A 17,831-nucleotide genomic window follows, 5' to 3' on the forward strand; every position below is an offset into this window, starting at 1 on the left:
GCGGTTTTGGGTATGTCTTCCTCTTGAATCCGCAACTGATGGTAGCCTGAACGTAGATCAATCTTGGAGAAACACTGAGCACCTTGTAGTTGGTCAAACAGATCATCGATTCTTGGTAAGGGGTACCGGTTCTTGATGGTCAGCTTGTTCAATTCCCGGTAATCGATGCACATTCGGAACGACCCGTCCTTCTTTTTGACGAAAAGGACTGGTGCGCCCCATGGAGAAGTGCTCGGGCGAATGAAGCCTTTTTCAAGTAACTCTTGGAGTTGGTTTGAGAGTTCTCGCATCTCAGATGGAGCGAGTCGATACGGAGCTTTGGCCACTGGGTTGGCTCCTGGAATAAGGTCGATTCGAAAGTCAATATCACGACTTGGAGGTAATCCAGGAAGATCATCAGGGAACACCTGAGGAAATTCTCGGACAACGGGAACATCCTTGACTTCAACTTTCCTTTTCTTGTCCGTCTCTGCTATAACAATGTTGGCCAAGAAGGCTCGATATTCCTTGCGGAGATATTTGCGAGCTTGAAGACATGACATGAGCTTGAGATCTTTTGCAGCAGTTTCACCATAAACACATAGAATATCACCACTAGCTAGCACAAAACGAATCATCTTATCGGAACACACAACTTCAGCATGGTTTTCACGAAGAAAGTCCATGCCTACTATGACATCGAAACTTCCGAGCTGCATTGGAATGAGATTAATCGGGAATATATGATTGTTGAGCTCGAGAGTACAATCACGGAGCACAGAATCGACAGCAATGGTTCTTCCGGTAGCGACTTCTACTTCGAAGGGTGACGAAAGATAAGAGCGCTTACGTCTAAGAAGCTTCTCAAATTCAAATGACACAAAGCAGTTATCGGCTCCAGTATCAAACAAACATGATGCATATATACCATTCACAAGGAACGTACCATTGACCACGTTGTTATCAGCTTGAGCCTGGCGTGCGTTGATGTTGAAAGTTCTGGCGTGAGCGGCTTGTTGTTGAGGCTGCTGTTGTTGTTGCTGGGGTTGTTGGGCCTCTTGTTTCACCGCTCTGTTTGGGCACCGGTTTGCGAAGTGGTTAGGGTCACCACATGCAAAGCAGGTCCGAACATTGTTTGCCGGGGCCTGTGCAGCTTGAGGAGCTTGAGGAGCAGGCATCAGGGCTTGGTTAACAGTGGCTTGAGCTTGCGTTTGACGAGGACCATAGCGGCAATTTGCAGTGAAATGCCCGTAAACGTTGCAGTGGGCACAGTAACGGCAGGCCACACCCACCGGGTGATGATAAGAACATGTAGCACAGAGTGGGTGGGGGCCGGTGTACGCACGCTTAGCCGGCGGCGCATTGATCACTGGCGCAGTGCGCTGTGGTTGCTGCTGTTGTGGCGGTACTGACTGAAGAGGAGCAGCATTGGTTGCGGCGGCGCAACTCTTGTTCTTCTTTCTTCTTCTCGAGGACTTGGAGGCTTGAGCAGTAGGGTTGTCGGTTGATGCGGCAGTCACTTGATGCAACGACTTGGATGGCTTATCCCAGACACCAGCCTTAACTCGCTTGTCGTTAATCTCGGCAGCGAGTAGGTAGGTTTCCTCGATTGATGCGGGTTTGGCGGCGAACACAAAATCTGCAACACAATCCGGAAGAGCACGGATGTATTTCTTGATGGTCATCTCGGGAGTCTTGACCTGGTCTGGACAGATAATGCTCAGTTGTTTGAAACGGGCGGTGAGACCAGCGTTGTCGCCCTCCTTCTGCTTGATGGTCCAGAACTCATCCTCCAACTTTTGGCGTTCGTGGGGAGGACAGAACTCGTCCAGCATGATAGCCTTCAGTTCCTCCCACGTCAGCTCGTAGGCAGCGTCGTTCCCGCGCTTATTCCTTTCGGCTGTCCACCAGTCCAATGCCCGCGACTGGAAGACACCGGTAGCATTGAGAGTTCGAAGATGATCCGGGCATCCGCTTTGACGAAGGGTAACTTCCACAGAGTCAAACCAGTGAAATAAGCCTGTAGGGCCCTCTTCACCGGTGAACTCCTTCGGTCCACACGCCTTAAATTGCTTGAAACTGAACGGAGCTTTGCTGGATTCAGTGAGGGTTCGGGATTCTTCCGACGACTTGCTGGTGTTTTCGTACACCTCGCTGACAGCTTTCGCTACAGACCTTGAGATGAGTTTGGCGAGACGTCGGTCTCTCTTTTCCTGACGGGAAAGGTTTTGGCGAGTTCTTGATGATGACGACATGGTCTGCAATAGACATCGCCATAGGGCTCAACACAACGAATTCGAATCTCGCACGTCTTAGTTTACTAAAGCTTAGAATCACGTCGCACCTCACGCCACGTAACACATATAAACACATAAGCTCACATTCATAGAGGCACATAAACACAGAAGCAATTAGAGCACATAAGCAATTAAGCAAATAGAGCACTTAATTTCCTAAACACGTACGCAATTTTATCACAGAGGCTGTCAGAAAACAGAAACCTATAACCACAAGTCGAGTGTCGTTCGTTTTGCATATCGGATAGCATCACATGGTATCGTCTAACTTAGTCGTATAGCGTAGCATAGCACACTGGTTTCGTTTAGATCACATCAACAGGGATTTGAATCGAGATAGGATAGCAACAAAGGTCACGCAGATTGATAACAAATGGAGTAATCAACGAATCTTAAACACGTAAACAGGTAAATCATATATAAAATCAACAAAGCAACACTCAAAATCGGAAAATGGATTGTCTGCGGCTACTAGACTTTGACTAACCATGGCAATTTAACTATTCACAGTTGACTTGTCGTCACTTTCGACTCTAGGGGACATGTTTCTGCCTCGATTCTTGGGCGTTATGCATGCGCATTCTAGGCCATACTCGTGAGTTCAGGTCGTTGGAGTCCGTCAATTGCCTTGGCGAGATAAAATAAAGTCGGAATAACTGCCAAGGTTAGGGTTTCACCCCTAGCTCAGCAATTTCTTCCTTGTTTTAAGAAAATTTTTAGAGGAAAATTTTCATCAAATTACGGGTTTCAGCCCTGATTTGGTATAATTCTCCCCCGTTTGTTGATAGAAATTTGCACAAAGTAATTGGCAAAATTTGCAATTTAGGCAGGAATTCGCGGGTTTCACTCCTAATCCCGTCCAAATTACAAAATTTGGCTCGGAGTTCGGATGTAATGATAGAATAGAAGGAAACAACATAAAATAAGCACATAAACTTGGTCTCTTGGTTCCTAACTATAGTCTAGGTCTCTAAGACAGCGATCCGGACTAGATCGTGTCTAACCTAATTCCCTATAGTTATGGCTCTGATACCAATCTGTCACACCCCAACCGATGGCGGAATCATCGGGGCGCGGCACTGAGCGAAACAGATTGTTCAGAAGTTTCCACAACAACTATCATACAATTCAGTTGTATAACACGTCCCATACCGTGTCCCAAATAATAACAAGTTATCATAGAAATCAACTAAACAATATGGGAACTGTTCCGACAACTCAGATTCTTAATTATTACAGACCGAATTAAATGTTGTTTTAAGACTTCTAGACGGCTAACTGTAGATCTTACTGACTACAGGTGCCAGTACAAGATCTACAGAGAATTATGGCCCTGGAGCAGGTATGTGGACACTGTCCTAAGGTCACAGGCTCCTAGAAGCTTATTATTGCCTCGCTTCCCTAGCACGCTAGTAGCTTAAACACCTGTCACATACGTTAAAATAAAAGTCAATACATATAATGTAAAGGTGAGTACACAAGTTTGATATAGCATATAAAGTTCGAAAACTTTACGCATAACCAAGCACGTACACAAGGGCAAACGATGCATGTAAATTATCAACATGGGACCATCGATACCAATGACTTCGAGTTGACTGTCCGAGACAGTTCGCAATACATGATTACCACCGTAATCCATGCAAGTAATTGTCCTTAGCAACCCCCGTGTGAACGGGTGCTGAGTCCAAACTATAGTACTACGTTGCTAAAGCAGGCAGATAGCACTCCACGTGTAAACATAATAAACAGCAATCATTTAGTCAAGTAATACATGCAAGTAGGTTAGCGTTCAAATAGTTTGTGTCGTTTGTGGATTTGATAGATTACGTATGTAACACCCAAAAGTGCTGAAAGCAAAAAGGGATCGAGTATACTCACAGTGGTTGGTTGTGGATTGAAAGGAGCACTGAGAATAGGTTAGCCTGAATAGTTCGATAACAATACAATGAGTAATGCGGAAAAGTAAACAGTGGAAACTGGATCGGATAGACCATTCGATCGGACGGCTGTTCGATCGAGTGGGCTGTTCGATTGGGTTAAGGTCCGTTCGAACGTCCCGTTCGATCGGCCGGCTGGCTCGATCGGCTGGTTCTTTCAAGTGGATTGTTTCTTCCTTTGATGTGAAGGATGTGTTTGTGTATGATGGTTTGTATTCTTGAAGTTTTTGCAGCATTACCTTTCAAGTTGGCCGATCGAACGGTCTGTTCGATCGGTTGGTCCAACCGATCGGTTAGCAGCTGAGGCTTGGCAAAGTGTCACTCGATCGGGTGGCATGCTCGATCGGGTGACATTCCAATGTTTCGAAAAGGTTAAGTGTTGAAGTATAGTATCTCATGATTCGAGCAGTAATGTTCAATCGAGTGGCGTAGTCGATCGAACAGTACCTCGTCAATACTACACTTTTGTGAGTTGGTGGGTCTTAAGTGCTAGTCGATCGGTTAGCCCGGTCGATCGGCTGGTGTTGCTCGATCGGTTGGGCTGTCCGATCGGACAGCCTAACCGTTCGGCCAGCATTCTGACCTGGTTAGCCTATCTCTTAACACTTGGTTATTCCCGTTACTTGGTGTGATTTGGAGATAGTTTGACTACGAGTTGAACCACAAAACTGAAGTCCCCACTTAGCCCACTGACTCGAGCAGGAATCACCCAAACTCGGTCAGAGACGGTTTGGAACCTAAGTTTAACGTTTAACCCGAAATCGGTATATCTCTCGGTAGAACCCGAATCTTGAACCATGTGTTTGTTTAGATTGATTTATAAATCGGTTCAAGTCTCGTTTTCACCGTTTTGAGTGTAAAAGAGTTGAAAGATAGATGAAAACCCTTCTTCCAATCCTTTTCCACCGTGAAATGTTAAGATCTTTGGTAGATTTTAGGTTATTTATGTGGAAATCGGTTAGATCTAAGCTATTCATGGTGGAATGATGTCAAAACTTAGTGTTCTTGAAGAACACCATGATGACATCATCCAAGAACACCTAGATCTTGGTGATTTCGCGGTTGAAATCCAAGTTTTGAAAGATAGAAAGATGGAGAATCGATTAATGAACAAAAACGTACAAGGATTAGAGCGAAATACTTACCGGTTTGAGAGAAATCTGAGAAATGGCGAGAATAGAAGGCTGGTCGGTCAGAGCTTTTCCAAAAGTGGAAAGCTTGACAAGGACAGCCCTATTTATAGGCTTCCAAAAGTGGAAAGGGTTAGCTGATCGAACAGCATCCCTGATCGAGCGGCTGCCCGATCGAACAGCCTGTTCGATCGGCTAGCCTGTTCGATCAGGTTGCCCTGTCCGATCGGCTTGCCTGGTTTTGAGTGTTTCGCGACGATTTTTGATATTTCGATTTCGATAGATTGAGGAGTAGAGTAGGATAGAGTTTCTATTCAAATTACTTTCAGTCCCAACTACTATATCTAACATACAAGCATCCTTACAACCTATTTTCAAAGTCGGTTTCGATTGAGTTTGATTATCCTTCGATTCTTGATTGATTTTGATTGATTCACCACACACTTTAACATAAAGTAAGCATGCACAAGTAACACGTAAGGCACACACACACGTATAAAAGCATTAAAATTATCCACACTTGAGTTCGATGATTGATTTGATTAGCTTGATTATTGATTGACTAGCTTTATTGCATTGTTACTTCCTATCATTCACAGTCGGTCGTTGATTCACAGTTCGATTATCGGCCGATTAGTTTGATTATACAACACTTACTCCAAATAATATGAAAGTCAAAATGAAACTAAAATGAAATTAATCTTTATTGATCTTTAATTCCAATAACAGTCAACTCTTGACTTTGACTTTGACTTCTGGGAAAACACGGGGTGTTACAAGTTTCTTGAAAGATGTTTTTACCACCCAGGTCAATATGACTCAACAAAACTTCTTGGAGCTAGACAAAAAGCTCAAGGAGCATGAGGTAACATATTTTAGTTTAATGATTAGCTGTATGCAAGATTTTAGTTTTACAAAAATTAATTTTGATATATGATGGAAGGGTGGCAAACCGTCTTTTTTATCTATCAATTCCACCAAATATATTCATAGATGGGGTTAAATGTGCAAGTACATCTACATCTGCTGCAAACGGATGGACAAGAGTAATTGTAGAAAAGCCCTTAGGTAGGGATTCAGAATCTTCTGCTGCATTAACAAGGTCCCTCAAGCAATACTTGGACGAAGACCAAATTTTCAGGTAGGTTTTAGTTATTTTTTATTTTACTTTTTACGAAGAAACAGAAACAAGACATTAGTTTAACATAATTTGTTATTGTATTGCAGGATAGATCATTATCTTGGGAAAGAACTAGTGGAGGATCTTTCATGAAACATTTTAACACATTTTGGTTGTTATTTACCTTGCATGATTGTTACCTGACATTATCATTCACTTGCCTATTTAAGTTAATGGCTCATTTAAATACTTGATGCAATTTGATTCATTGGAATTGCTAACAACCTTGCTATGCTATATTTAACACTTTTGACGAAACCTCACACGCGTTTTGGTTTGTTTTAAACAAATAATGTTTTGTTTAAAATATAAAGAATAAAATACTTATTCATTATACCATTATTATACCCGTCCACCGGACGGGTATAGAACTAGTTTAACATGTCCGAGTACTCCTCGAGTACTCTCCGCCTAGACCGAGTACTCTCAACTCCCCGGTCGACCGATTAGGGAGCGCCTAGCGACTTTTGCAACCATGTTATAGAGTAATGAATTCCATTTACTCAAATTTGACTTTGAAGGAACATATAGGGTATGTTTGGCAAAAGTAGTTGGGGGCTGGATGTCACACCCCCAAAATCCACCTGCGGAGTATCACCGCTTGGGAGCGTGACTGACCAGGATCAAGCCACCAATCATATTGAACATGTAATTAATACCAAAAATAATAAATGTAAACCAATCATTCAATACGATAGGTGTTCAAACATAATCATAGTTTCAATGTATAGCGGAAGCATAACTACGAAAACCCAAATGTGTAACATAAGTTCAATAAATTTCAAAACATAATCCATGCTCCACAACGACCTGCTCCTCCCTGTGCAAGCTCCATAAGTATCTAACGACCTGCAAGGCATGTAACAGAGGATCAACAACTAGTTGAGCGAGTTCACAGTTAACAGTTCAGTAATAGTACAGTGTGAGTAGTAGTATGTTCGTTCGTTATGTCATGTATCGTATTAGTTCGTATCGCAGCCCTCTAGGCATGTATGCGAAGATTAGGGAAAGTTCTCAAGTATTCTAGACTATGTATATTTGTATCGCTGGCCACCCTGGCATGTGTGCGAAGTTTAGTATGTATAGTTCGCAGCCTCCCTAAGGCATGTGTGCGAAGATCAGTCATAATATCGCAGCCAACCCTTGGCGTGTGTGCGAAGATCAGTTCAAGAAGGTATACTAGTCTAGCCGTATCTTATCATTTACCATCCTCACCCTGAGGACCATATCATTAAATTCTATCATCTGAGTAAGTACGAATAAATAATCCAAAACCCGTTCCCACCCTGGGAACCCCATGCCTTGGCTGTGTGAACTCACCTTGGTTTGCTCGGTATGTTATTGCTTCTAGGGTTTATTAATCTCTAAGTCCGTTACACACGACCTAGGATATATTGCACATGATTCATTCAATTAGGGTTTACAATCCTCGATATTCAAGCAACGGTGCTTTGTGTGTGTTTATTGTGTACATGATGATATCACATAGACTATTCACGCATACAAGACCAGACAGTTGCATTCAACTTCATACAATCATGCAGTCCTTTCAAGTTTAAACAGAATTCAGTACATGCATCACAACAAGCATTCCGGATCATAAAATCGACCTAATTCAGACAGTTCATCAACAACGTCGGATCATTTATCAAGTAATCAGTTCAGACCGTGCATTTAACATAGAATTCAGGCTAGATTATCATGCATAAGAGTCGGGCTAGGTTATTATCATATTAAACAAACTTGGATATTACTTAATCTACAAAAGTCGGACCAGAGTTCCACTCTTAAAACTCGGACCCTATGTACATAAGCTTATAAACTTCGGACAAGGGGTGGGGGTTTGGGGTCATGAAACTCGGACAAGATCCCTTCCATTAAAACTCGGGCAACATTTGATGAAGAGAAATTCGGACATTAGATGTTTGTATCAAAAAGGTCGGACCAAGTAGCTTATCAAGAAACTCGGACCTATCCATTATATATACTCGGACAAGAAGAAGGTGGGGATTAAAATCGGACATGGGCTCTAAAGCCCAAAACTCGGACCACCACACATAATAAATTCGGACCAAGTGCATTCCTCGGACCCTGTTTGTTTGTTTTAAAATCGGACAACATAATCAAGCAAAGGTCGGACCAGATACAACCTCGGACCCTTTACTTCCTTTAAAAACTCGGACCATACTTGGTGAATGAAACTCGGGCAACTAAATTCCCAAAACTCGGGACACATTAAGTCCAAGTAAAAGTCGGGCAACCATTGTCTTAAAATGTTCGGACCTTGAGTCCTTATATCAACCTCGGACTTCATGTGTTCTTTATAAAACTCAGACAACTACATAAGGGTCACGAAACTCAGACATACATATTCATTCACAAAACTCTGAAACACAATTCCATCATTCGTTTTTGCATCATGACAGTTACGTTTTTCTTGGTTTCTAACCCTAATATCATACACAGTGACGGCAGAATCATAATCAATCCACTTATGATCAACAATAATCAACCTATAATCATTACAGGAACCATCTATCAATCATACAACTAATCATCATCATCAACAACTTCAGAATCAAATCAAAATCACAGCCTATCACATGAAGAACTAGGGTTTGCAAGAATTACAAGAATCAAGAATTGATATCAATCAAATAATCAACAAACAATCATTAACAATTACCTTGTGTTGATCCTAGAGGAAGAGAGGAATCAAACTTGTGATGTCTTGCCAATGATTTGGTGATGATTGCCAGAGAATTGTGAACTACGTGCTTGGATTTTTGTGAAAATGATTAGTGAAATGGGATTAGGGTTAAGTATGATTTAGGTTTCACTAATAACTCTTTACACCCTCCATTATTCTATTTTACAAGAGTGCACTATCTCAATTAATTTTACAGTTTCACCACCAAGTTTGTACATTGGACAAGTTTATCACAATTAACACATAGTCATGCACAATCACACAATACACTTCATTGTATCAAAACGTATACAATTCTATAGCAATCAATTGTGCAAATAAACAGCTAAACAATACATGAACGTGCAATAAATGCGAAATAGAAATCTTGGAAATTCGAGTTGTCACATTATCCCCAACTTAAAAGAAATTTCGTCCCGAAATTTGGTACGCACTCACTGAGGAAGCTAGGTAAGTTGTAGCGTTTACTGGTTTTCCTGGGGTGTCACATCATCCCCCCGTTGATTTGGAATTTCGTCTCGAAATTCAGTAGTAGTAGCTTCAGCCTCAGTAGTGGATGCATTGGTTCTGAATAACTGGGGGTGCTTTTCTTTCATTTGGTCTTCGCGTTCCCAGGTGTACTCTGGGCCACGTCGGGAGTTCCAACGAACTCGAACAAGAGGGATTCTCTTGTGTTTGAGGACCTTAACATCCCGGTCCGTGATTTCAACTGGTTCCTCGACGAACTGCAACCGCTCGTCGATAGTGAGTTCCTTAAAAGGAACTATGAGGGTCTCATCTGATAGGCATTTCTTCAGATTCGACACGTGAAATACATTGTGAACTGCACCGAGTTCAGCTGGTAGGTTCAGTCTGTAGGCTACTGGGCCTATTCTTTCAGTGATTTCGAATGGTCCAACATACCGTGGATTGAGTTTGCCTCGTTTACCAAATCGAACCACACCCTTCCAGGGTGAGACTTTAAGTAAAACCCGGTCCCCGACCTGAAATTCCAACGGCTTCTTACGCTTATCCGCGTAGGCTTTCTGACGGTCGCGTGCTGCCGCCATGCGTTGTCGTATCTGTGCAATCTTTTCTGTGGCGTCCACTACAATCTCTGGACCCGTAATCTGACTATCCCCCACCTCTGCCCAACAGAGAGGTGACCGGCATTTACGTCCGTACAATGCCTCGAATGGAGCGGCTTGTATGCTGGTGTGATAACTATTATTGTAAGAAAACTCCACCAAAGGGAGGTGCTTTTCCCAGCCATTGCCGAAATCGATAACACATGCTCGAAGCATGTCTTCAAGAGTTTGGATTGTTCGCTCAGACTGCCCATCCGTCTGAGGATGATATGCTGTGCTCATGTCTAATCGTCAGCCAAAGGATTTGTGCATCGCTTGCCATAGCTCTGACGTGAATCGTGCATCCCGATCCGAAATGATGGAGGTGGGCACCCCGTGCCTCGAAACAACTTCTTTAAGATAGATGTCTGCGAGAGTGGAGAACTTATCCGTTTCCTTTATAGCCAGGAAGTGTGCAGACTTGGTGAGTCGATCCACGATCACCTATATCGTGTCATTCCCACGCTGGGATCTAGGTAGGCCTGTAACGAAATCCATGGAAATTTCTTCCCATTTCCATTGCGGTATCTTGAGTTGTTGAAGTAGACCAGCTGGTTTCTGATATTCAACCTTGACTCTCGCACAGGTCAAGCATTTTCCAACGTACGTAGCGATGTGGGCCTTCCTGCTAGGCCACCAATAAGTAGTTCTGATGTCGTGGTACATGTTGTCCGATCCTGGATGTACCGAGTAACGAGACTTGTGAGCTTCGTCCATCACAAGCTCGCGTAGACCGCCATAAAGTGGGACCCAAATACGCCCCGTTACATAGTAGGCGCCGTCTGCCTTCTGTTCTAATCGTTGCCTTGAGCCGCGTAGGGCTTCAGCCCTGACGTTTTCTGGTTTCAACGCTTCTGCCTGAGCATTTCGTATCTGTGCTGGAAGACTGAACTGTATAGTGAGCTGCAAGGCTCGTACGCGTCTAGGTAGAGTGTCCTTTCGACTGAGGGCGTCAGCCACAACATTGGCCTTGCCTGGATGGTACTTGATGGCGCATTCGTAATCGTTAAGTAGTTCAACCCATTCTTCGTTGACGCATGTTCAAATCCTTTTGCTTAAGGATATGCTCGAGACTCCTGTGATCGGTGTAAATCGTGCACCTGGTACCGTACAGGTAGTGTCGCCATATCTTAAGCGCGAAAACAACAGCTCCCAGCTCTAAATCGTGCGTCGTGTAGTTCCGTTCATGGATCTTAAGTTGGCGTGAAGCGTAAGCAATAACCTTGTCGCGCTGCATTAACACACATCCAAGACCCTGGATGGATGCGTCACAATATACTACGAAATCGTCCGTGCCCTCTGGCAATGAGAGAATAGGTGCGCTGCAAAGCCTATCCTTTAGGTGCTGAAAAGCAGTCTCCTGGGGTTCTCCCCAGCGATAGGTGACACCCTTCTGTGTCAGTAGCGTAAGCGGCTGAGCAATCTTTGAAAAGTCTTTAATAAACCGTCTGTAGTAATCCCGCCAAACCCAAGAATTGGCGTATTTCCGTTGGCGTACGTGGTGCAGGCCAGTTTCTGATTGAGTCTACCTTGGATGGATCGACATGGATCCCATCCTTGTTCACTACGTGGCCTGGAAAGTGGACTTCACGAAGCCAGAAGTCGCATTTCGAAAACTTAGCGTATAGCTGTTCCTTCCGTAGGAGTTCCAAAATAAGGCGTAGGTGCTGCTCGTGCTCCTCCTGACTCTTGGAGTAGATTAGAATGTCGTCGATGAATACAATGACGAACTTGTCAAGATAGGGTTTGCACACCCTGTTCATAAGGTCCATAAATACGGCAGGTGCGTTCAATAATATCAAACCATCCATCATATCAAACATAAAATATAGTAGTTAATATAATTCATAAAACCCAATACGATTGATGTTCAAGCCAAACTTTGTTTGAGTAGCGGAAACATAATAAAGAAAACCCAAAATAAGTTATAAGTTCAAATATCGTTCATTGCGTCTCCTCGTCCTAACACGAAAGCTCGACCTCTTGCCTCGTTGCCATTGTTGTTGTTGTTTCCCCCGTTGTGGTTGTTGTTCCCGTTGCCCTGGTTATTGTTGTGGTTCTGATTCTGGTTCAACTGAGGGCAATCCCGTTTGTAATGACCTTCTGCCCCACACTGGAAACATCCCCGATTTCCACGCTGTGGCTGCTGCTGCTGTGGGTCTTGGGGAACTGGTCGTGGAAGTTGCTGATTCTGGTTTGCAGGTCGTGAGCTCCTGCAATCTTTGGCTTCGTGCCCTAGCTTGAGACATCTTTGACAACGTTCCTTGCGACACCTTCCACTGTGGTGCCTGTTACACTTGTTACATAGTGGGTGTACTCCCCGGTATCCACCCTGTCCCTGACTGCCAGATGATTGCTGGCTCGAATTCTGGTAGTCATTTGTCTTGCGCTGCTGGGACTGAACAGAAACTGATCTCTTGCTGGAATCCCCCTCCCATTTTCTCTTGTTGTCACTGGGAGTAGCAGAAGTAGTGACAGCAGTAGTGGTAGCCTTGACACGTTTTGGCAGCCTGTTCTGATCCACTGCCTGATCTGTAATACGATGAGCAAGGCGCTGAATAGCCTGGATATTATCAAGATTAGCCGATGTCACATGGCTCTGGATCTCTGGCGCCAAACCCTTGAGGTACAACTCGATGCGCTTGTATGGAGGGTCCACCATAGTTGGACACAGAACGGCCAGCTCGTTCGACCTCTTAGTATAAGCTTCAATCTCTGACCCAACCATTTTCAAGTGGTACAGTTCATCTTCCAGCTTGTGAATGTCTTCACGAGTGCAGTATTCCCTTTTGATCAATTCCTTGAAATCATTCCAAGGGGTGGCGTTAGCAGCTGCCAACCCTAGGATCTGTACTTGCGCGTTCCACCAAGTCAACGCGATTCCTTCCAAAGTGCCAGTGGCGTACTTGACCCTGCGAGCCTCAGGGCATTCACACATTTCAAACACAGATTCTAGCTTCTCAAACCAATGGAGGAGTCCCACTGCCCCCTCGGTGCCACTGAAAGTACTTGGACGACAGTCCATGAAGTTCTTGAAAGTGCAGACAGGCTGCTGCGCGTGTTGACCTATTGTGTACGAATAGGACAAAGTTAAATACGAGAGTTAATGTAGGATCTAAAGATCCTAGTGTGTGTCTATACTGCAGGGTATACTACCTGCTTGAGCAGCTGCAAGTGCCGCAGCAACTTGAGCTTGAACGAGAGCCTCTAGCTGGGCTTGTGTCATGTTAATTCGTCCGGCCATTGATCTTCACATCAAAGGCAACATAAGTGAGAAAGGTTCGCGAATAGTGCGATGACAGAAGAGTGTAAGCACATAGATGTTCTTAAGCAATAACAAATAGTGAGCATGAGTAAGGTAAGCATACTACGAGCAAAGTTCTATGCAAATTCTAGCATGTAGGCAATAAACATAAACCTTATTACCTAGGATGTTGAGTCTTGCACGTGGAGCGAAGCGTCGTTGTGGATCGTTGAGAGCACTGTTCTGGTTATAGTCTGGTTTTAATAAAAACGTTTTCCCCATATTAAAACCAAGTTCTCTATAACCAATGGCTCTGATACCAATCTGTCACACCCCCAAAATCCACCTGCGGAGTATCACCGCTTGGGAGCGTGACTGACCAGGATCAAGCCACCAATCTTATTGAACATGTAATTAATACCAAAAATAATAAATGTAAACCAATCATTCAATACGATAGGTGTTCAAACATAATCATAGTTTCAATGTATAGCGGAAGCATAAGTACGAAAACCCAAATGTGTAACATAAGTTCAATAAGTTTCAAAACATAATCCATGCTCCACAACGACCTGCTCCTCCTCGTGCAAGCTCCATAAGTATCTAACGACCTGCAAGGCATGTAACAGAGGATCAACAACTAGTTGAGCGAGTTCACAGTTAACAGTTCAGTAATAGTACAGTGTGAGTAGTAGTATGTTCGTTCGTTATGTCATGTATCGTATTAGTTCGTATCGCAGCCCTCTAGGCATGTATGCGAAGATTAGGGAAAGTTCTCAAGTATTCTAGACTATGTATATTTGTATCGCTGGCCACCCTGGCATGTGTACGAAGTTTAGTATGTATAGTTCGCAGCCTCCCTAAGGCATGTGTGCGAAGATCAGTCATAATATCGCAGCCAACCCTTGGCGTGTGTGCGAAGATCAGTTCAAGAAGGTATACTAGTCTAGCCGTATCTTATCATTTACCATCCTCACCCTGAGGACCATATCATTAAATTCTATCATCTGAGTAAGTACGAATAAATAATCCAAAACCCGTTCCCACCCTGGGAACCCCATGCCTTGGCTGTGTGAACTCACCTTGGTTTGCTCGGTATGTTATTGCTTCTAGGGTTTATTAATCTCTAAGTCCGTTACACACGACCTAGGATATATTGCACATGATTCATTCAATTAGGGTTTACAATCCTCGATATTCAAGCAACGGTGCTTTGTGTGTGTTTATTGTGTACATGATGATATCACATAGACTATTCACGCATACAAGACCAGACAGTTGCATTCAACTTCATACAATCATGCAGTCCTTTCAAGTTTAAACAGAATTCAGTACATGCATCACAACAAGCATTCCGGATCATAAAATCGACCTAATTCAGACAGTTCATCAACAACGTCGGATCATTTATCAAGTAATCAGTTCAGACCGTGCATTTAACATAGAATTCAGGCTAGATTATCATGCATAAGAGTCAGGCTAGGTTATTATCATATTAAACAAACTTGGATATTACTTAATCTACAAAAGTCGGACCAGAGTTCCACTCTTAAAACTCGGACCCTATGTACATAAGCTTATAAACTTCGGACAAGGGGTGGGGGTTTGGGGTCATGAAACTCGGACAAGATCCCTTCCATTAAAACTCGGGCAACATTTGATGAAGAGAAATTCGGACATTAGATGTTTGTATCAAAAAGGTCGGACCAAGTAGCTTATCAAGAAACTCGGACCTATCCATTATATATACTCGGACAAGAAGAAGGTGGGGATTAAAATCGGACATGGGCTCTAAAGCCCAAAACTCGGACCACCACACATAATAAATTCGGACCAAGTGCATTCCTCGGACCCTGTTTGTTTGTTTTAAAATCGGACAACATAATCAAGCAAAGGTCGGACCAGATACAACCTCGGACCCTTTACTTCCTTTAAAAACTCGGACCATACTTGGTGAATGAAACTCGGGCAACTAAATTCCCAAAACTCGGGACACATTAAGTCCAAGTAAAAGTCGGGCAACCATTGTCTTAAAATGTTCGGACCTTGAGTCCTTATATCAACCTCGGACTTCATGTGTTCTTTATAAAACTCAGACAACTACATAAGGGTCACGAAACTCAGACATACATATTCATTCACAAAACTCTGAAACACAATTCCATCATTCGTTTTTGCATCATGACAGTTACGTTTTTCTTGGTTTCTAACCCTAATATCATACACAGTGACGGCAGAATCATAATCAATCCACTTATGATCAACAATAATCAACCTATAATCATTACAGGAACCATCTATCAATCATACAACTAATCATCATCATCAACAACTTCAGAATCAAATCAAAATCACAGCCTATCACATGAAGAACTAGGGTTTGCAAGAATTACAAGAATCAAGAATTGATATCAATCAAATAATCAACAAACAATCATTAACAATTACCTTGTGTTGATCCTAGAGGAAGAGAGGAATCAAACTTGTGATGTCTTGCCAATGATTTGGTGATGATTGCCAGAGAATTGTGAACTACGTGCTTGGATTTTTGTGAAAATGATTAGTGAAATGGGATTAGGGTTAAGTATGATTTAGGTTTCACTAATAACTCTTTACACCCTCCATTATTCTATTTTACAAGAGTGCACTATCTCAATTAATTTTACAGTTTCACCACCAAGTTTGTACATTGGACAAGTTTATCACAATTAACACATAGTCATGCACAATCACACAATACACTTCATTGTATCAAAACGTATACAATTCTATAGCAATCAATTATGCAAATAAACAGCTAAACAATACATGAACGTGCAATAAATGCGAAATAGAAATCTTGGAAATTCGAGTTGTCACATTATCCCCAACTTAAAAGAAATTTCGTCCCGAAATTTGGTACGCACTCACTGAGGAAGCTAGGTAAGTTGTAGCGTTTACTGGTTTTCCTGGGGTGTCACATCATCCCCCCGTTGATTTGGAATTTCGTCCCGAAATTCAGTAGTAGTAGCTTCAGCCTCAGTAGTGGATGCATTGGTTCTGAATAACTGGGGGTACTTTTCTTTCATTTGGTCTTCGCGTTCCCAGGTGTACTCTGGGCCACGTCGGGAGTTCCAACGAACTCGAACAAGAGGGATTCTCTTGTGTTTGAGGACCTTAACTTCCCGGTCCATGATTTCAACTGGTTCCTCGACGAACTGCAACCGCTCGTCGATAGTGAGTTCCTTAAAAGGAACTATGAGGGTCTCATCTGATAGGCATTTCTTCAGATTCGACACGTGAAATACATTGTGAACTGCACCGAGTTCAGCTGGTAGGTTCAGTCTGTAGGCTACTGGGCCTATTCTTTCAGTGATTTCGAACGGTCCAACATACCGTGGATTGAGTTTGCCTCGTTTACCAAATCGAACCACACCCTTCCAGGGTGAGACTTTAAGTAAAACCCGGTCCCCGACCTGAAATTCCAACGGCTTCTTACGCTTATCCGCGTAGGCTTTCTGACGGTCGCGTGCTGCCGCCATGCGTTGTCGTATCTGTGCAATCTTTTCTGTGGCGTCCACTACAATCTCTGGACCCGTAATCTGACTATCCCCCACCTCTGCCCAACAGAGAGGTGACCGGCATTTACGTCCGTACAATGCCTCGAATGGAGCGGCTTGTATGCTGGTGTGATAACTATTATTGTAAGAAAACTCCACCAAAGGGAGGTGCTTTTCCCAGCCATTGCCGAAATCGATAACACATGCTCGAAGCATGTCTTCAAGAGTTTGGATTGTTCGCTCAGACTGCCCATCCGTCTGAGGATGATATGCTGTGCTCATGTCTAATCGTGAGCCAAAGGATTTGTGCATCGCTTGCCATAGCTCTGACGTGAATCGTGCATCCCGATCCGAAATGATGGAGGTGGGCACCCCGTGCCTCGAAACAACTTCTTTAAGATAGATGTCTGCGAGAGTGGAGAACTTATCCGTTTCCTTTATAGCCAGGAAGTGTGCAGACTTGGTGAGTCGATCCACGATCACCCATATCGTGTCATTCCCACGCTGGGATCTAGGTAGGCCTGTAACGAAATCCATGGAAATTTCTTCCCATTTCCATTGCGGTATCTTGAGTTGTTGAAGTAGACCAGCTGGTTTCTGATATTCAACCTTGACTCTCGCACAGGTCAAGCATTTTCCAACGTACGTAGCGATGTGGGCCTTCCTGCTAGGCCACCAATAAGTAGTTCTGATGTCGTGGTACATG

The sequence above is a fragment of the Helianthus annuus genome, chromosome 1, assembly GCF_002127325.2.
Source record: "Helianthus annuus cultivar XRQ/B chromosome 1, HanXRQr2.0-SUNRISE, whole genome shotgun sequence".
NCBI classification, from domain to species: Eukaryota; Viridiplantae; Streptophyta; class Magnoliopsida; order Asterales; family Asteraceae; genus Helianthus; species Helianthus annuus.